This window comes from Lampris incognitus, chromosome 12 (genome assembly GCF_029633865.1).
Source record: "Lampris incognitus isolate fLamInc1 chromosome 12, fLamInc1.hap2, whole genome shotgun sequence".
NCBI lineage: Eukaryota > Metazoa > Chordata > Actinopteri > Lampriformes > Lampridae > Lampris > Lampris incognitus.
Genome location: NC_079222.1, coordinates 2,846,703 through 2,872,429, shown reverse-complemented (window position 1 = coordinate 2,872,429; position 25,727 = coordinate 2,846,703). Strand labels below are relative to the sequence as shown.

Genomic DNA, 25,727 nt, shown 5'->3' with positions numbered 1-25,727 from the left:
ATAGAAAACCTTAGCCATGAAAACCATAAAATACATGAATATATGTGTAATATATTTGTTAATGTGTGTGAGAATTTTTAGAAGAATCAATACAAGATAAATAAAAGGTAGAAAGAAAATGTAAACTAGTACTAGTTGCATGTTTTAACACTGACATTGTAAAACAGAGGCTTTCGCACCAGTTCAACAGAGTTAAGGTTAGCTCAGCTGAATCATGTTAGCTAACCAACAACCCAGAAGAGAGTCGACACATCAGAAACACTTAAAACAATATCACAAGATTTACTTGAGCTTTTTAAAGTTGATGGACTAAGGTGACCAGCTTCTTTTTTTTGGGCCCCCGTTTTCAATTACCCCACTCTTCCAAGCCGTCCCAGTCACTGCTCCACCCCCTCTGCTGATCTGGGGAGGGCTGCAGACTACTACATGCGTCCTCCGATACATGTGGAGTCACCAACCGCTTTTCACCTGACAGTGAGGAGTTTCACCAGGGGAACATAGCGCGTGGGAGGATCATGCTATTCCCCCCAAGTCCCCCTCCCCCCCCGAATAGTTGCCCCGACCGACCAGAGGAGGCGCTAGTGCAGCGACCAGGACACATACCCACATCCGGCTTCCCACCCGCAGACATCGAACCGGCGATCCCCGTGTTGGTAGGCAACTGAATAGACCACTACGCTACCCGGATGCCCCAGGTGACCAGATTTTTTTTTGGCATAACTGGGAACTTATGTGGTACCCCTGACAAGACCACCAGCAAACCCCCAACACACCCATCCGCTATCACTGACCAGTTCTCAGAAATGTCATCGTCTATTACAGGTCGGGTGAATGGAAACTGATTGCAGCTTGTCATTTAAACCTGGGGTTGGGGTCAAGACCGGGGTTTAGTCTCTAGCCCCGTGACAATGTCGTTCATTGGCGTGTACTGCTCCAAATCATCCACCCGGTTCTGCAGGAATACTATCCTCCTTCTCTGTGTTTTGTAGCCTCAGGGCCTTGACTTCTTCCACCAGGTCCAAAATCGTTTGCACATGTAATTTGTCCGACCTCCTCCGTCAGAAAGTCGAGCGAGCTTTTTAAATCGTCGACTTCCCCCAGTTGGGGGATTCTTTTTGTTATCCATGTCTTTGTCTGTTACGGACCCCGAGTCTGCAATAAAGTTTTGAGTTGAGTTTTGTTTGTGCCAGCTAGTTAGCTTAGCCAGCTAGTTAGCTTAGCCAGTTATTTAGCTTAGCTAGCCACCGGTACAGCCGTCGTCTTTCTCAGCCGCTACGCGACTCCGTGTCTCTCCCACTTTCGTCCGCAGTTGCCCAGTAAACCGATGTCTTTCAGTGCAAAAGTGGTCTTTCTTGATGGAAGGAACAAATAAAAATAAAAATCAAGTCTCGGAGCTTGCAAACGGGTCAACCGCTCACTCCGCCATCTTGACCAGAAGTTCCCGGAAGCTTTTTTCCCGCCTTTATTGACTAATTAACAAGTTGTACACGTCACCGGAAGTTCCCGGAAGCTTTTTTCCCGCCTTTATTGACTAATTAACAAGTTGCACACGTCACATTTTCACAACATGAATGACTACAGTGCAAACAAACATGCAGGGGGGTGGGCCAAATAAAAAATTAAAATTATAAAAAGCAAAATAAAACACAAACATGCAAGACACAACAGCCAAGATCACAAATCCTTTACATACACATGTTACAGCGAACACATGCCATTACAGGTTTTTGGGCCTTTTTATTAGCACTAGAATTAATACTTTTTATGCACTGCTCAAAACCTTTGTAAAAACAATCAAAAGGGGTCTTTGGTTTGTAAACTTGCACTTATGTATTTAGAATTTAGCTAGAATAGTTCCTGGATGTTATGTTTAAGATTTTGCACCCAACATATGGTATCAGTTGACAAAGGCGCTGTATTTTCCTGTTCTATGCCTGCATGCTTCGAGAGAACATGACCGGAGCCAACACTGCTCAGGGGTCATCTCTGCGTTCTCGAGTCTCCATATAACCATATACCACACAGCTGACTCTTGATTGCATCTGCACAAACTGAAAGACGCTTTCTTATCTCCAGGTCACCCATTTTACCGGACGTTTTAGATGTGCGTTTACTTTGGTGGGTGTAGAAATACGCCTCACACTTAATCTGCCGCGTACAAGTCGCGCATTGGTCCACTTGCTCCTTTAAAAGCGTTTCAGCACGACAATCTGATGACTTGTTCACACTACCCTTGTTGGGCGATGCTCCCGTAAGTGTTCTTGGGTGGAAAGTCAGCACACTGCTGTTACAACATTTACACATTATCGACTCCGGCTCGTGCTCACCCATGAGCCCGGCAAGTCAAACTGAGGGAAGGTTTATGGGATTTTTGGCACGTCTGAATGAGGTTTATTTGTGATTTTGGTTTTTTCCTCTATAAAGCACTTTGAGATGTTGAATTGTACAATTAAAATGTATTATTTTAAAATTTGGTTGGTTGGTTGCAGCATCGGCATTATGTGTGGGCCTTGGGGGACAGGGCCTGTCCAATAAGGTTACTGTGCCCCCTCATCTGATTCTCCCTGACAAAAAAATTAATTAATAAAAAAAAAAACTGAAATACTTTTACAGTAAAATTAAGTCATACAATTTGGTAATGGAAGACCTAACACTGTAATGTAAAATAAAGCACAAAACAGTGATAGTTTGCATTAAGGAAAGCATTTTTTACTAAGAAATAACAGCCCCCTGCCTAGCCAATTAAAACAACCACCATATCCACATTGTATGACCAGCCCATCAAATATATTACGAGGTTGAACTTGTAGTTACTTAGACACGTTAGGTGGGTGGCAACAATGCGGACATATTTTGGCAGTAAACAAAGCTAAAACTTAATGATATGATAATTAAGGGGGCGGCACGGTGGCCCAGAGTTAGCACTGTTGCCTCACAGCAAGAAGGTCCTGGGTTTGAACCCCAGGCCGTCCCAGGTCCTTTCTGTGTGGAGTTTGCATGTTCTCCCTGTGTCTGTGTGGGTTTCCTCCGGGTGCTCCGGTTTCCTCCCACCACCAAAATCCTCAGCCAATGGCTAGCCTTAGAACCCTCTGGGAGCAGGATCTTGGTACTCCTCTACCTGATGATCTGTGGGATGCAGTTTTGGATCAGGTACACTCTTCCTCTTCATGCAGTAGATTTGGGCTTATTCAGTTTAAGATCGCTCACCGAGTCCACCTTACCAAAGCTACACTGGCCAAAATTTACCCCAACATCGACCCCACTTGTGACAGATGTAAACATGCACCGGCTACCCTGCTGCATATGTTCTGGACATGCCCTGATCTACATACATTTTGTCCAGCAATATGTAAATCTTTTAGTGAAATTTTTAGTACAAATATTGGTCCATATCCTTTAACTGCCATACTTCATGTGAGACCGGAAGACCGTGACTGGCCATTTAACATGTATAAATTGGTGGCCTTTACTACATTACTAGCACGGAACTCTACTAGCTCTGGAACTCACTTCCCCAAATCATTAGAGACTCAGAATCCCTCCCAATCTTCCAATCCCGTCTCAAGACACACCTTTTCTCCATTGCCTTCTTGTGCCCCCCCCCCGTCCGCTCATACACCCCTGGTCTGGGGCAGGCTGGGGACTGAGCGCTCCACCTGCATCTGTGATTTATGATGTTTGTTTTTCTTTCCCTTTATATCTGTCCAAGTTGGAGATACTGCTGGCATCGTGTGTGGCTGCCACTTCTCCCTCTCGTAGCCCCCCTTCCCACCCACCCCTGTATGGCTGCCCCCCCTTCCCATCCACCCCTGTATGTCTGCACCCCCTTCCCACCCACCCCTGTATGTCTGTGTAATGTTCATCTGTCGTCTTGTTTCACTCCATTTATTGTAAAGCGACTTTGAGTACTCGAAAAGCGCTATATAAGATTGATTTATTAGTATTATTATTATTATTATTAAATTGAAAGAGCTCAAGACCCCCATCCCATGTCAGATGCATCAGGGATATTATGTTTCATCTTAAGTATGAAAAGATCAAATTTACCATAAGGGGTAACAGGGACAAGTTCAAGAAAGTCTGGATGCCTTTCCTGACTGACTTTGACACTTTAATCAGTATAACAGACTGGGAGGCCTCTTGACTCGAGTCAGGAACAGCCCGACTAGTACAGACTGTAAACCCAGAGATTCTTGGTGTATAGGTGAACCATGCTGATTATTTATTTTTCTTGAACTTTTTCTTTGTCTTCGATTTAGTTGAGTGTAATTTCATTATTTCTTTAATGTGTATTTCTGCTTGAGGATCTGGGAATGTCAGGAGGGGGGTGGGGGAGGTGAGGGGTTGTTAAATCATTCAATGTGACTTGCATATAGTAAAACTGTACACGCCAATAAACATATTTAAAAAAAAAGACATGCATGTTAGGGTTAATACTGTTGTCTGTGCCCCTGAGCAAGGCAATAGGAAAAGAACTGGAGTTGGTCCCCGGGTGCTGCAGCTGCCCACTGCTCCTATACAATAGGATGTGTTACGTGCAGAGAACAGTCACTGTAACCAAACAACTGCACAATGACAAAAATAAAGTGGCTTTCTTTCTTTCTTTCTTCTGACATGGACATAAGAACGTGGTTTGGAACAGCAGCCACATCGGCAGGAAGTCGTGGCAGTGACACCCAAGCTCCAGCTCATGATCCAGCTGATATCAGCTCAGTTCTGCTAACTCAGTCAGTGACTCCAGCTGCTCTGGTGGTGAGTTCATACATCCATTAATGCACCTTGAGAAAAAGTCTCTGCTGCCTTGTGCACCGTGCTCTTTAGGAGTGCTACTGTCTGCACTTTTTAGCCCTGTGTTTCTGGATGAGCATGCTTATGCTTTTATAATTATGCATCCGGGTTCTCGACGTGGCCTAAAGGATGTTGTTTGCCCTTTCATTTGTTGTGCAACCTGTGTTGTTGGTGGCCCAGTGTATAGGGTTATTTGTTATGTAGGATTTCCTCTAGTAGTACTGTATTAAATACCAAATATGTAACGGACTTGCCCCTGTGTATCTTAGTTTACAAACTCGTAGTGCGTAGCGCCGGTGTGCGTAAGTGACAGTATGTATGTACGCCTCTCTGTCATAGTTCATTTCTACCATGACATGTATCACACTTAATAATTGATTTATTCTGACTGGAATGGAAAGTTCAACCCTTCACCGGGGAGCCAGGGGGAGATGGGTGTAGCCCAGGGGTAGCTAACCATGTGCCATGGAGAGCCATGTGTATGCGGGTTTTCATTGCAGCCGGACTCCACACCAGGTGATTTCACGGATTAGTAACCCTTCAACCAAAGAGGAAGAATGTGAAATCACCTGGTGCGGAGTCGGGTTGGAATGAAAACCTGCATACACACGGCTCTCCATGGCACATGGTTAGCCACTGCTGGTTAGACCGTTAGGAGTCTGACCTGACCAGCGTAGCATGGCTCATAACCTGGGTAGACATCTGAAGTTAAGACACCAACTAGGCCAGTTGCACGTTGGCTTTGTGCAGAGGCAGTGACATCATGAGCTCTGGTGACAGTGACAGCGGATAAACCGCCCTTCCCCCCTCTATGTAAAGCTGGACCAAACCAGGCCAGCAAACTGACCCCGTTAATCTCTGATGAGAGTGAGCCACACACAGCAGATACAGCTGTAGCATCCACAGACTGATCTGTTTCTCCTAGCTCGCCGCAACCACTTTACAACAAAGTGTCTCTCAGACGTAGGACAGTATCTGGCCCGCCACATATGTGACCCGGAGAGTTTAGGTTAGCTGATGCTGCAGGGACATGCAGGACACTCTTGACCTATTCCTTCTGCGGTAAAGGTCTCTGTCAACACTCGTACCGTCAACACAGAAACTGAGGTTACGGTGACGCAGAGATGATGGTGACGGTTTGAACCCAGACTCGACTCTCTGCTCTGAGGAGACCTTTTCGACCACGTTTAAATTGGAAATCTCAAACGTAGGACAGAACAAAAATCACCGCAATATCTGCACAGGGTAGTCTGAATCTGACAGCTTGCCATTTGAGATGAGGAGAAATCTGTATGCCGGCACTCGTGGTTATGACGTGGACGTGGAGAGGATTTGCCTCTCTGCTTGGCCCGTCATTCTGTAGACGACTTCCACAGCCAGTGATTTCTGTCAGCCTCCTCTGATATCAGAGCCAGTGGTGCTACGTTGTAGGGCAAAAAGCAACCAACTGCACCAGCTGCCAGCCAAGGGCCGAGAGGGGGCGGGGGGTTCGGGTATTAGTCGGTCCATGACATAACCACCATTTTTCATTTGCCATGGAGGGATGGGGGTGTGCAGACACACCTGCTGCTGTGCTCAGAGAAGCCCACCAGCTTTGCCCACCAGCAGCCCTCACCACGCTTCTTCCTCTGCAAGCAGCATCTCTTGACAGAGTACTGAAGAAGAGCTGACTTACTACACCCTAGCGAAAATGCCAAATATGAATAATCACTGCAAAAAGTCCAAATCTCACAGAGCACATTTGTCTCCTTTCAAGTCAAAATATGTCATTACACTAACACCAGACAGTCACCAACAAGCAACACTTCCTGGAGCTATGAGGACTTGTGTTGCACGGTGCATCTTGTTAACAATTGTGTTTCCTCTAGTTCCACTGGCAGATTTTCTTCACTTATTACTAGCAAAAAACACCGCATATTAATTATTAATTTCTTATTCTTGAAGGGCCGTATGACCATATGAGTGTTGCCACAATTTTCTATGGTTTTAACATTTTTTTCCATTATTTTAGATGAAGCTATGTGATTTGTGGTATATGTATGTGGTTTGTGTGTGATAACATCAATGTGTTGTCGATGATAAAAAATTCACACACCCATTCACACACTGATGGTGGAGACTGCCATCCAAGGCACCAACCTGCTCATCAGGAGCAGTTAGGGGTTCAGTGTCTTGCTCAAGGACACTACAATGCGCTCCCCGGTGGAGCCGGTGATCGAACCAGCGACCTTCCGATTACTAGACAAGCTGCTCTGCCTCCTGAGCCATGCCGGCCCATAAATTGTTGAATTTTGTCCAGACAGCCTCGTCAGCGAGTCGACAAATGTCTCTTGTAACAAACTGATCAATAAAGCACTCCTTAAAATGCTGAAACATAAAACCTTCCCAAGTACAGAAAATACACCTGCAGTTTTTTAAGCACAAGTGTACACCCCCCCCCCACAAACACACACACATAAAGCCTTTAATCTATGCAAGGAGGGGGGAAAACACGGCATCAACTTCAGTCTTTTGTCCCTCTAAGAGTCACGTTGTAAAATGACCAACGATGTCTTGTTCTTCTCCTTCTGGCTGCTCCCTGGGAAGCTTGTTAAAACCGTTTACAAATGTGAATCGGCTGATCTACTACTACCACTACTACCACTACTACTACTACTACTACTACTACTACTACTACTACTACTACTTTCAGCTGCTCCCGTTAGGGGGCGCCACAGCGGATCATCCGTTTCCATCTCTTCCTGTCCTCTGCATCTTCCTCTGTCACACCAGCCACCTGCATGTCCTCCCTCACCACATCCATAAACCTCCTCTTTGGCCTTCCTCTTCTCCTCTTCCCTGGCAGCTCCATATTCAGCATCCTTCTCCCAGTATACCCAGCATCTCTCCTCCACACATGTCCAAACCATCTCAATCTTGTCTCTCTTGCTTTGTCTCCACACCGTCCAACCTGAGCTGTCCCTCTAATATACTCCTTCCTAATCCTGTCCTTCTTCATCACTCCCAGTGAAAATCTTATCATCTTCATCTCTGCCACCTCCAGCTCCACCTCCTGTCTTTTCATCAGTGCCACTGTCTCCAAACCATATAACATAGCTGGTCTCACCACCATCTTGTAAACCTTCCCTTTAACTCTTGCTGGTACTCCCTCTCATTCACACATATAAGGACCAATGATATATTCTATGTATTTAATTGTTTTTTATTTCTTTTTCTTTTTAGGAAATTGTTGTCAGCATCTCTGTGGAATGCAGTGTGTTACGTGTTCAGCGTGTTTTTTATGGTGTGCGTTGAGGTGTTTCTACACCCTTGTTTTGACGTGTGGGTGGCCGAACCAGTTCCTCCGTGGGGGAAAACATGAAATAATAATAAAGTTATCTAACAGTTCAATTCCAGACTAATCACCTGACCACATTAATTATTAAAGTCCATAAATGGGCATCCGGGTGGCGTGGCGGTCTATTCCGTTGCCTACCAACACGGGTATCGCCGGTTCGAATCCCCTTGTTACCGCCAGCTCGGTCGGGCGTCCCTACAGACACAATTGGCAGTGTCTGCAGGTAGGAAGCCGGATGTGGGTATGTGTCCTGGTCACTGCACTAGCGCCTCCCCTGGTCGGTCGGGGAGCCTGTTCAGGGGGGAGGGGGAACTGGGGGGAATAGCGTGATCCTCCCACGCACTACGTGCCCCTGGTGAAACTCCTCACTGTCAGGTGAAAAGAAGAGGCTGGTGACTCCACATGTATTGGAGGAGGCATGTGGTAATCTGCAGCCCTCCCGGATCAGCAGAGGGGGTGGAGCAGAGACCGGAACAGCTCAGAAGAGTGAGGTAATTGGCCAAGTACCCCCCCCCCAAAAAAAAGAAGTAAATAAATGCATAAAGCTGGGTTAAAACTGGGTTTCCCCGCAGTGCCAAAGTGAAGAGTTTACTTAAACTCTTAACACTTCAGCCAGATGAGTCAACACAACTGTTGACTCAGCAACTCTACAAATAGTCAAGAGGGAAGATTCTCAAACATTCCAGTCAAACACAGTATAAATACTGGTATTTGAGCCCCAGAAGGCTGTAGTGACACAGTTCCCTCTGGGTGTCCAGCGGTGAATTTGCTGGACTGCCTGTCTGACATGAAGACCCCTGCTGTGATAAGACACAGGCATGGTTAGTGTCTCAGGAGAGCAGTCACAATGGAGAACAGCCATTCTGCACAGGAGCCTGGGGGACACTCAAGCCTTTCCCTAATCAGATAGTCCTGGTCTTGTGCCACACTTCGGCCGGCTCCCACCAGTGATGAGATGAGATAAGGAAGAGGATGTATGGATGAGATCAGAGCCACCCAGAGGGTTGTGCTCTCTTTACAAAGGGAGCAGCTCCACCTATAATAAAGAAAACATGATACTATCTATTCCATCAGGAGGAAGAAGCAACTGCCAGTAATAACACACAAACATACACACACCTGCTTGTGTGTCTGTACTTGCGAGGACCCCTCACTGACTACATTCATTCCCTAAGCCTGACCCGAAACCATCAGACCAACACACTCTTACCTGAACACCTCAGAACCAGAATCAGAACCATATTGGCCATGTAGGTTTGCACTACATGGAATGTGACTCCAGTTTCGTGGCTCTCTCAGTGTACTTAACTTAAAATAACAATACTACAACACAACAATCCTCACATATACTATACACAAGAACTGACTATACAGGCAAAATAAGGAATCAGGAACATTCATTTGTCATTTCATTTCATGCACTTGCACACAAGAAATGAAATGAAATATGGTTTCCCTCAGCCCAAATCAGTGCAACACAAAGACAAAACAACATCCAGACTACAAAAACACATACATATATCCAACATATCAGGAAAAAAAATCACTGTCCAAGAGAGCGAACACCAGGATGACTGTCAGACTGCCAGTCTGCATGGGCTAGCAGTTAGCTTAGCCTGCCCCGCTTCCGCATCCTGTCAGACTGCCCTCGGTGTTTCCTCCTCGGGCACAGCTCCAAGCAGGGCCGTAGTCCCTGGGCCCACCGGACGCAGCAGACCAGGCTCCCCCAGTTGATCCAACGCCACCTCTCCCAGCCAGACACCTTCAACACACTTCCCCACACCCAAAACGACGACACCATAAACACAGCCAATGCTAGGTCAGGCCGTCATCAGACTGCCCTCAGTGTTATCAGAACTGCCGGTCTTCAGCTTAGCCTGCCCCGCTTCCGGATCCTGTCAGACCACCCTCTGTGTTTCCTCCTCGGTTGCAGCTCCAGACAGGGCCATGGTCCCCGGGCCCAAGAGAGAGGTGATAAAGTGCAGTGGTGCAGAGAATATATCAGAGATGCTGAAATACATGTTAGCAGCTTACTGACATACATGCCTGAGGTAGATGGACATGACAGAGTGTACCAGTATATGTACAATCTACAGTACAGTATATACAACATGTACAGTACAGTATATACAATGTACAGTACAGTACATACAACATGTACAGTGCAATATATACAACATGTACAATGCAGTATGTACAACATGTACAGTACAGTATATACAACATGTACAGTACAGTATATACAACATGTACAGTACAGTATATACAACATGGGTGGATTTACTGACAGTTTTAAGCTTTCATTTGAATGACAGCCCGTGGGAAGAAACTGTTTTATATCTGGTTGTTTTGGGGCACAGTGCTCTGTAGCGCCTACTAGCGGGGAGGAGTTGGAACAGGTTGTGACCAGGGTGTGATGGGTCGGCAGTGATGTTGCCTGCCCGTTTCCTGAGTCTGGAGGTGTACAAGTCCTGAATGGAGGGCAGGTTGGCATCAAGGATTTTCTTTGCAGACCTAACTGTCCATAATAGTCTGTCCCTGTCCTGTTTGGTGGCTGAACCAGACAGTGATGGCTGTGCAGAGGGCAGACTGGATTACTGCAGTGTAGAACTGGATCAACAGTTTCTGAGGCAGGATGAACTTCTTGAGCTGGAGGAGAAAGTACAAACCCCAATTCCAATGAAGTTGGGACGTTGTGTAAAACGTGAATAAAAACAAAATACAATGATTTGCAAATCCTTTTCCACCTACTATATTCAATTGAATACACTACAAAGACAAGATATTCAATGTTCAAGCTGATAAACTTTATAGTTTTTTGCAAATATTCACTCATTTTGAATGTGATGCCTGCAACACGTTCCAATGAAGCTGGGACAGGGGCATGTTCACCACTGTGTTACACCACCTTTCCTTTTAACAACACTCAATAAGCGTTTGGGAACAGAGGACACTAATTGTTGAAGCTTTGTAGGTGGAATTCTTTCCCATTCTTGCTTGATGTACGACTTCAGTTGCTCAGCAGTCTGGGGTCTCCATTGTCGTATTTTGCGCTTCATAATGCGCCACACATGTTCAATGGGAGACAGGTCTGGACTGCAGGCAGGTCTGGACTGCAGGCAGGTCTGGAGTGCAGGCAGGTCTGGACTGCAGGCAGGCCAGTCCAGTACCCGCACTCTTTTACTACGAAGCCCCGCTGTTGCAACACGTGCAGAATGTGGCTTGGCATTGTCTTGCTGAAATAAGCAGGGACGTCCCTGAAAAAGACCTCGCTTGGATGGCAGCATATGTTGCTCCAAAACCTGTATGGACCTTTCAGCATTAATGGTGCCTTCACAGATGTGCAAGTTACCCATGATGCCATGGGCACTAACACCCCCCCCCCATACCATCACAGATGCTGGCTTTTGGACTTTGTGCTGAGAACAATCTGGATGGTCCTTTTCCTCTTTAGCCCGGAGGACACCACGTCCATGATTTCCAAAAACAATGTGAAATGTGGACTCGTCAGACCACAGCACACTTTTCCACTTTGCGTCAGTCCATCTCAGATGAGCTCGGGCCCAGAGAAGCCGGCGGCATTTTAATTTGCACTTGTAGATGTAGCGACGAACTGTGTTAACTGACGATGGTTTTCCCAAGTGTTCCTGAGCCCACGTGGTCATATCCTTTACACAATGATGTCGGTTTTTAATGCAGTGCCGCCTGAGGGATCGAAGGTCACGGGCATTCAGTGTTGGTTTTGGGCCTTGCCGCTTACGTGCAGTGATTTCTCCGGATTCTCTGAATCTTGTGATGATATTATGGACTGGAGATGATGAAATCCCTAAATTCCTTGCAGTTGTACGTTGAGAAACGTTGTTCTTAAGCTGTTGGACTATTGGCTCACGCAGTTGTTCACAAAGTGGTGAACCTCGCCCCATCCTTGCTTGTGAACGACTGAGCCTTTCGGGGATGCTCCTTTTATACCCAATCATGACACTCCCCTGTTTCCAGTTAACCTGTTCACCTGTGGAATGTTCCAGACAGGTGTTTCTGAGCATTCCTCAACTTTTCCAGTCTTTTGTTGCCCCTGTTCCAGCTTCTTTGGACCGTGTTGCAGGCATCAAATTCAAAATGAGTGAATATTTGCAAAAAACAATAAATTCTATCAGTTTGAACATTAAATATCTTGCCTTTGTAGTGTATTCAATTGAATATAGGTGGGAAAGGATTTGCAAATCATTGTATTCTGTTTTACGTTTTACACAACGTCCCAACTTCATTGGAATTGGGGTTTGTACATCCTCTGCTGGGCCTTTTTGGTGATTGTGTCTATGTTGGATGCCCACCTTAGGTCCTGGGAGATTGTGGAACCCGAAATCTGTAGGTTTTCACCACAGACACCATGCTGTTGAGTATGATGGGGAGGAGGGGGGCAGTGTTGGGGGACTCCTGAAGTCCACGGTCATCTCCAGTGTTTTGAGTGTGTTCAGCTCCCGGTTGTTATGGCCGCACCAGAGGGCCAGCTGATCAACCTCCCGTCTATATGCAGACCCCAACCATAGCATAATCCTACTTTTAACCCAAACCCAAACCTAAATCCTAACCTTAAAATAGACCCTTGAAGAAATAAGGAGTGGCCAAAATGTCCTCACTTCGAAAAAATGTCCTCACTCGCATTGGTCCTCACAAATATAGCTGAACAACACCACAAACATACAGTGAAAAAAAGAATCCCCATGTGCGTAACGAACGAGGATGTGTTGACAAGTGCATCATGGGAGGATGCAGACGGTTTGTCCTGTCCAAGTTCTGTGACAGTACTTGATGTTATCCAAACCCTGAGCCTCCACTCACCCATAATGCCTCAGTCAAGTGTCTCCATTCACTATTGATGGCGGCTGAGTTTTTCAATAAATTAGTCAGGAAAAACGCAGGCGGTTGGGAAGCTGACATTTAAAATTCCGACCGCTCATCAATGTTACAACACAGGATGTACCGATCGCAGGCCCAGTTTGTTTTCTCTTCACAGCACCTCACCGGAACGTCCCCGTCCTCACCGTGTGTGTTGTCTATTTCACTGTATAATGCTCAGGGTCAAGGTTTGAGCATGGTTTGGTACCACAGCCAAAGTTGTGTTAATAAACTGTTGAGTTCTTACAGAATAAAATGTATGCTGAGAGGGGAAAAAAACGTGTTGGTTTTACCAGACCTTGCTCTCGACTAAGTCACCGCGGTGCTGCATCCTCACTTCATAACATGCTAAACATTAGCCTGTGTGGCTAGCACACAAAGAAAGGTGCAGATAAAATCAATTGTTTTTACACATTAAAAGAGGAACAAGCATGTTTACACACACACACACACACACACCCATGCACACGCACACACACACACACACACACACACACACACATCGAGTACTAGACAAACAGCGTTATCGCTGGTTTCCTGGAAAATGTGACAGCTGGCCAGTGGTCTGCTGAAGGTCATTTGGAGCTGTGCCCAGGAAAGACCTGATGCAAGCCTCTCATGATAGACCTGATGCAAGCCTCTCATGAAAGACCTGATGCAAGCCTCTCATGAAAGACCTGATGCAAGCCTCTCATGAAAGATTAGTTGGTTCGAGGTGTGGTGTAGGTATAACACAAAACACACATCACAGACAAGCCTTATGTAAACTATGAGGACTCTGCCAATGCACACTACACACTATACAATACACATTACACAATACACACTATACAAGTTGCTGCATACACAGACAGCTGGGCTGTCATGACTGTTAATGAACAGTCAGTAACCGTCACGTTTATGGATTCATTTAATAGGACATTCATTTAGCGGGCCAGGTCAGAAAGACGGGGAAAGGGAGAGTCTCTGGTGCAAGGCTGTACCATCTCAGGGAGTGATTTCTCTGGTTTCTGTTACTGAACCAATGTGGGAAAATGAATTCACAACAAACAGACTGAAAAAAAGAATTGTGATGATATGCAGTTGACTCTTCTTTTACAGAGAGCAACTACATACAGTAGTTACTTAACACTGTAAATAAGTGAAATCTGAAAAACGCGCAAAATGTGTAAACATGCTCATGAAGTAGCAATATGGAAAATATTATGATAATCATAGAGAATTTTACACAATGTTTGAGGATTATGTAATAATGCGAGGTATTGTTGGTCATTGTCATTATTCTGGACAAAAAATATAATTGTGTATCACTTTATGACCATATCTGAATTTCATCCTGATACAATACCAGTGAAATACAATAAACATAAATAATTATTTCCCCACCTAACTGGTACAGTTAAAGAAATGCACTTAAAACGTCATCATATTCATAAAGTGGTTAGAAAAACACTACCCCGTCTAAAATGGCAGGTTTTGTGATGTAAAAAAAATGAAACCAAGATAAATCATGTCAGAACTTTTTCCATGCATTAATCCATTCCATTAATGTGAAGTGCAACCTATAAAAGTAAATTGACCAATAAGCAGAAACATTTTAGGGGGGGAAAAGGAAAACACAAAACTCACAATAACCTGGTTGCATGTGTGCACACCTTTTATAGTTGAAGGTGTGACTGTGTTCAGAATTAATCAATCACATTCAAACTCATGTTAAATAGTAGTAAGTATACACCTGCCACCAATTAAAGAGACTGTGATGAACCCCCAAATAAAGTTCAGCTGTTCCAGTAGGATTTTCCTGACATCTTCTTGGTTGCATCCAGCTGCAAAGCCATGGTCCACAAAAAGCTTACAAAGCAAGAACGGGATGTCAATGTTGAAAGGTATCGATCAGGAGAAGCGTACTAAATAATATCCAAGGCATCAGATATACCATGGAACACAGTGAAGACCATCATCAACAAGTGGATAAAATATGGCACAACAGTGACATTACCAAGAACAGGATGTCCCTCCAAAATGGATGATCACTGCCAGCTGTTTTCAGCTCCCGCCTTCGTGAGCGGCGGCTTCGTGAGATCGACAACTTTTATTTTTCTTGTATTAGTTCTTTATAGTCTACCCTAACCTCCTCATTTTGTTCTGATTTAGCTATTTTCTTTGCTTAGTTCACTTATTGCTAGATTATCTAGTGTCTTTCTGATACGAATCTGTGTTTAGTAGGTAGCTTCTTGTTCCCAGTTTGTTACTAGCTTTGAGCTTAGCCTAGCTTAGCAGTTAGCTCTATTACATTCTCAGTCAAAGCAGCCTGGTTAAAACGATGGTTTGTGGTGACTGCTCCGTAGTGACAGACAGGTTGTCTCTACTAGAGAGACGTGTCCGTGAGTTAGAGCAGCTGCTTTCTGCTAGGATTACGTTAGATGTGACGGGCTGTCCAGATAGCCTTAGCCCCGGGCCTGAGAGCAGACCTGCTATGGTTAGCACTAGCTCAGTAGCCCCGGGCCTGACAGCAGGCCTGGTATGGTTAGCACTAGCTCAGTAGCCCCGGGCCTGACAGCAGGTCTGCTATGGTTAGCACTAGCTCAGTAGCCCCGGGCCTGACAGCAGGCCTGCTATGGTTAGCTCTAGCTCAACCTCGTCGGCAGATGCGGCAGAGTTTGTCTCTGTTTACCGGCGTGGGAAGGCTCGCAAGAGCAAGCCATCGGTCGTGTGGCCTGGTCTGCAGTCACCTCTCCCGACTGCAAACTGGTTTTTTCCACTCACCAGTCATGTTAGTAGTCCTACCGGCCATCGTGCTTCTCCCCCTTCTGTCGACAGAGTAAAGCAACGCACGCTAGTGATAGGAGACTCCATTACCCGCAATGTTAGATTAGCTTCGCCAGCATTGGTTCACTGTTTAACCAGGGCCAGAGTCTCCGACATAGAGGCTAATCTTAGGGTGCTGGCATTACGGAGGGAGAGTCAGGGAACCCAGGCACACAGCACCACTACTTTCAGCAACATTGTTATTCATGTCGGCACCAATAATGCTAGGATGAAGCAATCAGAGATCACAAAAGCCAGCCTAGTCAGAATGCTTGAGTTTGCCAGAAAGATGTGTCAGCATCCATTAATTGTCTCTGGTCCCTTACCTGTGAGGGGTAATGATGAGATGTACATTAGGCTCACCTCAATTAACCACTGGCTGGCTCGTTACTGTAATGAGCAGGGATTCGGCTTCGTTCATAACTGGCCTTCTTTCTGGGGTCGCCCTTACCTGCTGAAAGCGGACGGCATTCACCCTACTGGGGACGGCGCCGCTCTTTTGTCTAGCAATATAGATAGCTGTTTACGTTTAGTATGACACTAGGGACTTATCATTCAGCAGGTTGCAGGTGATTAGAGAGCCTGCTAGGTTTAAATCTAGTGCGGGTGTGGAGTCAAGTAGTTTAATTAATATTAGTCAGGGAATTTATCATAGTGTATATTATCAGCCTGATAGCTTGGTCTATAACAGTGAGACTGTCTCCCTACCCTGCTGTATTGCTCCCAAGCTCTCCTCTCCTAAATGTGTGAATCACAATAATCTAGTAATTATTCCTACCACTGGTAGTGTTGAGATGTGCGACAAAGTACCTAATAATCTACAAAACCAAACAGCTAATGTTATCAAAAATGTAACCACATATCGTCCAAAGCGTTGGTGGCCAAAACTCTCAACAAGGTGTCTAATTCCAATTAATCTTTCACCTATTGGTAGCTCTAAAGCTCTGCCTACTACTGATCACTTCCACAAGAAGCTTAAATTTGGTTTCATAAATATCAGATCACTGCCTACCAAAGCCTTACTAATAAACGATCTGATTCTTGAACATAGTTTTGATATGATTGGGTTATGTGAAACATGGCTGAAACCAAATGTTTTCCTTCCCTTAAATGAAGCTTCCCTACCTGACTATACTTGTGCCCATAGCTCGGGCAAATAAAAAAGGTGGGGTTGTTGCCTTAATATATAAATCTATTTTCAATCTGACTTCTAGACTTGAATCTAAATTCCAGTCTTTTGAGTCTCTTATTCTTGGTCCATCTCCCTCAGCCATGAAGAGACTCGGCTCAGTCCAAATTGTGATACTCTACAGACCTCCTGGCTGTTACTCATTATTTCTTGGAAGAATTTGGAGAATTTGTCTCAGGCCTTGTTACTCACTCTGATGAGATTCTAATTCTAGGTGATTTCAATATTCATCTGAATAACGCTGCTGATCCTCTAAGTAAAGCCTTTCTGGCACTAGCTGATACTTTTGGGTTCACTCAGTTTGTTCAAGAGTTGACTCATTGTAGTGGTAACACACTTGATTTGGTTTTATCTAAAGGAATAGCTGTTTCTGATCTGAATGTCTTACCAATCACATCTGCTGTGTCAGATAATTTTCTCATCAAATTTGAAGCATTATTGGCCTGTCCAGTTAATGTCAGCACAGATGTAATTGCCACTCGCCATATTGGTCCCTCCACTGTAGCTGCATTTGGCCAGCAGCTGCCTGAAGTCTTGGCTCCTTTCACTGTGGTAAATGACTCTGTTGAAAATTTCACTAGTTACTTAAATGTGGCCCTCTCTACTCTCCTCGATTCAGTTGCACCTCTCACTACCAGAGCTAGGCGACTAAAGAGGCCTACACCCTGGTTTAATGATGAGACACGTGCTCTTAAGTGGACCTGCAGGAGACTGGAACGTAAATGGCGAAAATCTAAATTGGAAGTTTTTTACCTATCCTGGCACGAGTGTTTATTGAAATACAAGCATGCTTTATCTACTGCAAAAACATCGTATCTCTCTCACTTAATAAATATTAATAAACATAACCCCAGATTTCTCTTTGACACTGTATCTAAACTTACTAAAAAGCTGTCGCCTATTAGCTGCTCACCATTCACAGCACATGAATTTCTAGATTTTTTCTGCAATAAGGTTGATGAGATCTTAAACAATATTAGTTCTTCAACTCCATCTACTCCTGCAGATCCTGTCATACTAAATTCATATTTACACAATGAGTCACTGACAGTTCCAGTTATTACAGCTTTTGAGACTATCTCTCTTGATACTTTGACTAAGTTCGTGTCAGCTTCTAAACCAACCGCTTGCCTACTTGATCCCTTACCAGTAAAACTTTTTAAAGACCTCTGGCCTTTTCTTGGATCTACAATGCTAGACATCGTTAATTTATCTCTTACTACTGGCATTGTTCCCAGCAGTTTTAAAACAGCTGTGGTTAAACCTCTACTTAAAAAACCGCACCTTGATCCAGGGTCTCTTAATAACTATCGACCAGTCTCTAATCTTCCATTCTTCTCTAAAGTACTAGAGAGAGTTGTGTATCAACAACTTTTGACCCATATAAAAGAAAACCATCTATATGAACCTTTTCAGTCGGCTTTCAGGCCCTGTCATTCCACTGAAACTGCTCTGACCAGAGTGGTAAATGATCTTTTACTGGCTATCGACTCTGATTCCACTTCTGTGCTTCTACTACTGGACCTCAGTGCAGCCTTTGACACCATTTATCACTGTATACTTTTAGATGGATTAAATTGTAATTTTGGTGTCTCTGGCTTAGATCTCTCTTGGCTTAAGTCCTACTTATCTGGAAGAACACACTGTGTCTGCTATAATAATATTATATCAAAATTTTCTGACGTTAAATATGGTGTGCCTCAGGGCTCAGTTCTTGGCCCTCTACTTTTGTTTCTTTACATTACACCTCTTGGCCAAATTATACGGCGTTGTGGAATACATTTCCATTGCTATGCTGATGATACTCAGTTGTATGTGCCTATAAGGGCTGATGATCATACTCAAATCACTAACTTAGAGGCCTGCTTGGCTACTGTGAAAAACTGGATGTCACTTAACTTTCTGCTTTTAAATTCAGATAAAACTGAGATGCTAGTCATTGGCCCTGCTAGACACAGACACCAATTTGATCAAGCAACGATAACAATCGACAACTCTGTGGTTTCACAAAGTGTGGCAGCCAAAAATCTCGGTTTGATCCCAACCTTTCCTTTGATAAGCACATTAAAGAAATCACCAAGACTGCCCTTTTTTCACTTACGTAACATAGCTAAAATTCGGTCTTTTCTGTCTATGGCTGACGCAGAGATTCTAATACATGCATTTGTTTCATCCAGACCTGATTACTGTAAAGTTCTGTTTTCAGGTCTGCCACATTCTAGTACTAAAAGTCTTCAGATGGTTCAGAATGCTGCTGCTAGAATCCTAACTAAAACTAGGACATTTGACTATATTACACCAATTCTTGCCTCCCTTCATTGGCTTCCTATCCATGTTAGACCAGAATACAAGGTGCTTCTGCTGACTTATAAAACCCTAAATGAACTTGCCCCATCCTACCTGTCTGATCTCCTTAAACCTTACATGCCATCTCGAGCACTTCGTTCTCAAAATACAGGGCTCCTGTGTGTACCCAAAGTTAAGAAGAAGTCAGCTGGTGGCAGGGCCTTTTCCTATTGGGCTCCGTTGTTGTGGAATAACCTGCCTGCTGCCATCAGACAATCAGAGTCTGTTGAGTCCTTTAAATCCAAACTTAAAACTCATCTTTTTGCCTTAGCTTACAATTAGTTGCCTTTAAGTTGAGTGCTTCACAACCTGTACTGGATGGCGGGTCGGTTTTCTGTCTCAATGAATTTACCAACCACTGTTCTGCCGACGAGATTATCGAGTATAGATTACAGAGTATAGATTATGACTAATTGATGACTTATTGATTACGGCTAATGACTATTGCAAACTGTTCTCTTCTCTAACAAGTCTTTTCTTTCTCTCTGAATGATGTCTTCTCCTTTCTCTTTTTCTGTGTTTGAATGGTGTCATGTGAGTCTCTCTTGCATGCATGTGCGGTCGGTTCTCCTCCCAGGTCTCCATGGTGATGGTGGTCGCCATTTGGATGCTGCCTGCCCTTCCTCTCCTCACATAAGTTTTTCTTTTTTTACATGATGGTGCTGGTTGCGTGGCTTGGGTCCTGGACTGTTCCGTTGGCATGTGGACAGGAATCCTGTGCATCCTGTGCATCATGTTCTTCATAAATGTTATGTCCATTGTAATTCTGTTATCCTCTTTCAATGTTGTATTATGTAAATTGCGTGAACACAACATCCATTGCACACTGTCCGTCTTGAGAGAGAGATCCTCCTCTGTTGCTCTTTTTCTCCCTGTTAAAGGGTTTTTTAGGGAGTTGTTCCTTATCCGATGAGAGGGTCTAAGGACAGGATGTTGTGTTGCTGTTAAGCCCACTGAGGCAAATTTGTAATTTGTGATATTGGGCTATACAAATAAAATTGATTTGATTTGATTTGATTTGATTTGAAGACAAGGAGAAAACTGGTCAGGGAGGCTGCCAAGAGGCCTATGGCAACAATAAATGAGCTGCAGGAATTCCTGGCAAGTCCTGGTTGTTCCCAACATGTGAGACCAGTCTTGTATTCTTCATATGTCTGGGCTATGGGGTAGGATGGCAAGACAGAAGACTTTTCACACGGCTAAATTTAGCAAAAAGATACATCTAATCTCCCAAAACAATGTGGGAAAATGTGCTATGGTGTGATGAGACCAAGGTAGAACTTTTTGGCCATAATTCTAAAAGGTGTTTGATATAAAAACAACACAGCCCATCACCAAAAGAACACCAGACCAAGGGTGAAGCATGGTGTTTTAGGGCTGCTTATCTTCAGGCTTTAGTCAAGGTGAAGGGAATCATGAATAGCTGCAAATACCAGTCGACTTTGGTGAAAAACCTTCTTCCGCTAGAAAGCTGAAGATGAGGAGGAATTTCACCTTTCAGCACAACAATGACCCAGGGCATACATCCACATCAACGAAGGAATGGATTCACCAAAAGAAGATCAAGGTTTTGAAATGGCCCAGCCACAGCCCAGACCTGAATCCAGTAGAACACCTGTGGGGTGACCTGAAGAGGGCTGTGCACAGGAGATACCCTCACAATTTGATGGATCTAGAATGTTTTTGCAAGGAAGAGTGGAAAAATAATGTCAAGTCAAGATGTGCCAAGCTGATGCTCCCCTACCCAAAAAGACTGAGTGCTGTAATAAAACCAACTGTGCTTCAACAAATGTCTTTATGCCTAGTGAATGGTACATATGGCCATTTTAACTCCAGTTAATGGTCACACCCATATCTGCATATGAAACCGGTCATTGGTTTGGGTCGTTATGCCACTGTATTGTTTATAAGGGTGGGGTACCTGCAGTCAGTGTATTGTTTATAAGGGTGGGGACACCTGCAGTCACTGTATTGTTTATAAGGGTGGGGGTACCTGCAGTCACTGTATTGTTTATACGGGTGGGATACCTGCAGTCACTGTATTGGTTATACGGGTGGGATACCTGCAGTCACTGTATTGGTTATAAGGGTGGGGACACCTGCAGTCACTGTATTGGTTATAAGGGTGGGGACACCTGCAGTCAGGTGAGACTGAAGAGGTCACTTAGATGATGATGAAACGTATCTGCTAATAAATGTTGCGCCCAGATGAACTGATTAACTTTCTGTGCTTCAACAAAGTATTAGTTTAGGTGTGTACACACTTGTGCAACCAGGTTATTCTAAGTTTTTTTTATTTTATTTTATTTTTCTCTAAAAGGTTTCAGTTTGTTTTTTACTTGAATCTTATAGGTCGCAATTTCCCATTAAAGGTGGAAAATGTTCTGACATGATTTATCCTGGTTTCATTTTTTTACATCAGAAAAACCTGCCATTTTAACAGGGGGGTGTAGACTTTGTATATCCACTGTATACAGATTACGTCTGTGCAAATGAAGAGGTGGACACTTTGCTTGATGACACTTCTCTTTAGGACCCAAAGGACAATGTAGCCCTGCTGTTAATTCAGTCATACTTCCAAATAAAAGCAGTCTCATGTTGGATGCAGAGTTCCCCCAGGCCCTGACAAGTTCCCCCGAGTCCTGCAGCAGCGCAGTGTCTAATGTTTACATTTGGCTGATGGCAGACCACAGGTTTAGCTGAATAATGCCAGTGTGTTTGCTCTAGGGCAGGTGTCACATGTGGTGAGGGTGGGGGGGGGCATCACAGGTAGACAGAGAGGCCTAGAAAAACATTAAAACAACAAAGACTCAACAGCTCAACATCTCTGTTGGATAACAATTCAGTTTATTTTTACAAACTGGGTCTTATTTTCGTAGTTTTTGCCATCATGCTGATCAGTTATTATATCACAGACCTGGGCGATAAAACGATAGTGATATGTACCGATATGTGATATGATATGCGATATGCATGTGATATGTGATATGTGATAGTGATATGTAGCGGTGATAGACACTTCATCAATAGAATAAGAAAATTGTTCAATAGAATGTTCGATAGTTTGACTGAAATGCATTAAATGCAAACCGCCATGAAAGCACATAATGAATATGCGCGTTCTCTCCCTGGCTCATAAACAGCCAATCATTTCACAGGTGTGTTGTTCGGTTGCACCGTTGTAATGTGACACAACAACAGAAACAGCGGAGTGAGAGGAAAGAAGTGCAGCTGGTGAGGACACTTCTGATGAAAGCAGGACAGGTCAAGTCGTCAGTATGGCAGTTTTTTGGGTGTTTTCAGTCTGACTGATATGAGAACACCAGTGGTGCCTAAATTCAAAGTGAGGTGTCTGGCGGGGAGAGCTGGCGTTGCTGCTGCGTCCAGTGGGCCAAGGGACCATGGCCCTGCGCCCGAGGAGGAAACACCAAGGGTGGTCTGACAGGACGTGGAAGCGAGGCAGGCTAAGCTAACTGGTAGCCCATGCAGACTGGCAGTAAGACAGTCACCCTGGCGTTCGCTCTCTCGGACAGTGAATTTTTTAATTGTTTTGGATCTGTTGGCTATGTGTGTCATGTAGGTTTTGGATGTGTTTTTGTCTTTGTGTTGCACTGCTGTGGGCTGGGGGAAACGGTGTGTCGTTTCATTTCATGTGTGCTGGTGCATGAAATGAAACGACTAATAAACGCTCCTGATTCCTGATTTATTCAACCTTTTTTCTCCTGGTCTCTATTTAAAATAGGTCATTAACATGATCAATAATCATCGCTATCAACTGAAATGAAACATTTTATCATGATGCATTTTTTTCAGGTATATTGCCAAGCCCTATTATCTCGTTTTATTCACCAGCCTCATTATGGAGCTCGTGGACATGGGACCAGGTCTACAGACAACAGCTCTACTACAGCCTCTTATGGGCAAATGAACACGCGTGTCAGACAAGTTTCAACTAGGCCTGCAAGTAAGGCAATTTATTTTCATAACAGATTAATTTATCCATTATATTTTAATTTATCGATTAATCATTTAAGTCTTTTAAAAGTTAAAAATACTGATAAATGCCCATCTTATGTTTGAAGAGTCCAAAGCGATGTCTCAACACTATTTGTTTAGTCTGATCGACAGTCAAAGACCCTCGTTTTACTTTCACAATGATGTAAATGAGAGGAAATCAAGCAATTCTTTATCATTTATGAACCTGCAACCAACACGTTTGGTATTCTTATCTAATGAATGACTTGAGCCATAAACTGAACACCAAAATTTTAATCAACTAATTTACTGTCGATCCACTAATCAACTATAATCGTTTTGGTGCTAGTTTCAACAAGTCCAATTTAATCCAATTAGTCAAACCACGTATATGGAAGTGCAAGTTAAAAATTATTACCTGAAATATCCAATATTATCAATGTTTGATCACGTTGTTGATCTACTTCCTGGTTCGTTGATCTACTTCCTGGTTCAACTTGCAGGAATCAGCAGCCTGTACTTACCGTAGGTAGCAGTACCCATCCATGAACTACCTGGCCAGCATAACGGACAAGTCATAGGTAATGGGAGATAATGTACACCGTATAACTGAGACACTAGCTTTTTGGTGTTGTTGTTTTTGCTATAGGACAGGCTCAAGGCTCATGTTTCATCTCCTCATAAGACACTTCTGTAAAGCTGTGGTCTACCTGTGGTCTCATGTCCAAAGTCTCTAAAATGAATCTGGTGAGTAAATCACGTCATAAGTGATATGCATGGTAGTATAAAACTCATATTGTGGAAAAAACATCATTGTCCTTTAATACACGGACCTGCCAATTCAAAACCCTCACAACGTCATGTTTGTCCAGGCGATGGGGTTGTTGGTGGGGGAGGGGGCAAGGACAATTTAGAGACACAAATGGAGAGATTAGCTTGTTTATAAACTCTGTCAAGTTTCCCACTCATTGCCAACACAGGAGTCAGCTAGGGACTTAAAATAGGGAAAGTAAGGCAGCGCCATTCGATCCAAAGCCTCTGTCGTTGCTGATGCCGGGTCTGGCCAGAAACGTCATAGGGCTTATTGGATGGGCGTGAGGATAAACACTGGAGGGATTTACTCAGGTGGAGGGCATGGGGATTTGGACTCAGCCGCCAGCGATCTAGCCTCACCTGTCCATGGGCTAACCCAGAACGACACACAGTATTATGTAATGTAAAAAAATAGACTGGGCCCTGAGTGACTTGCCAGAATCTAACTCATTAACCTACAAGAGAAATGAGTGAATGTGGCCCTACACTCAGACATAAAACAATTAAGAGCAGGAAATTAGTACTGCCTTTAAATCTGTCAATTATAATTTTATCTCATCTCATCTTCAGCCACTTCTCCAGGGTCGGGTCGTTGTGGCAGCAAGCTAAGTGGGCACTCCAGACATCCCTCTCCCCAGCAACGTCTTCCAGATCCTCCTGGGGGATCCCAAGACGTTCCCAGGCCAGTTTGGACATGTAGTCTCTCCAGCGAGTTCCGGGTCTATCCCGGGGTCTCCTCCCTGTTGGCCATGCCCGGAAAACCTCCAAAGGAAGGCGCCCAGGAGGCATCCAGATCAGATGCCCGAACCACCTCAACTGGCTCCTTTCGACGCGAAGGAGCAGCAGCTCTTCTCTGAGCTCCCTCCAGATGTCCGAGCTCCTCACCCTATCTCTAAGGCTGAGTCCAGACACCCTACGGAGGAAACTAATTTCAGCTGCTTGTATCCGCCATCTCACCCTTTCGGTCACTACCCAAAGCTCATGACCATAGGTGAGGGTTGGAAAAAAGATTGACTGGTAAATTGAGAGCTTTGCCTTCCGGCTCAGCTCCCTCTTCACTACAACGGTCCAGTACAACATCCGTATTACTGCTCATGCTGCACCAATCCACCTGTCAATCTCCCGCTCCATCCTACCCTCACTCGTGAACAAGACCCCGAGATACTTGAACTCCTTCATTTGAGGCAACAACTCATCCCCAACCTGGAGGGAACAATCCACCATTTTCTGGTAGAGAACCATGGCCTCAGACTTGGAGGTGCTGACTCTCATCCCGGCCATTTCACACTCAGCTGCAAACTGCCCCAGTGCGTGCTGGAGGTCACGTTCTGAGGAAGCCAACAAAACCACATCATCTGCAAAGAGCAGATGTAAGTTTAGGCGTGTTTAAAAACAGAAGAGATCTGGGAAGATTTAGAGTACAGTATGTGAGGTTGCATGGCCAGACGAGCAACCCCTAGGGCTTAGTTTTTACCGGGTCCGGCCAGAACAGGATCCGGGACCTCCCAGATTGGGACTGGCACATATTTGAATGGACCTGGCACGTTGTTTTTCAATATCGAAATCTGTAAATAA

The 25,727-nt window shown here is 44.4% G+C and overlaps 1 protein-coding gene across 1 annotated transcript in view; it reads right to left on the bottom strand.

The window, feature by feature from the left end:
- Positions 1 to 25,727, bottom strand: part of LOC130121798 (protein unc-13 homolog B-like) — a 176,474-nt gene that overhangs the window by 118,475 nt on the left and 32,272 nt on the right. The gene's annotated exons all lie outside the window — the stretch shown is intronic.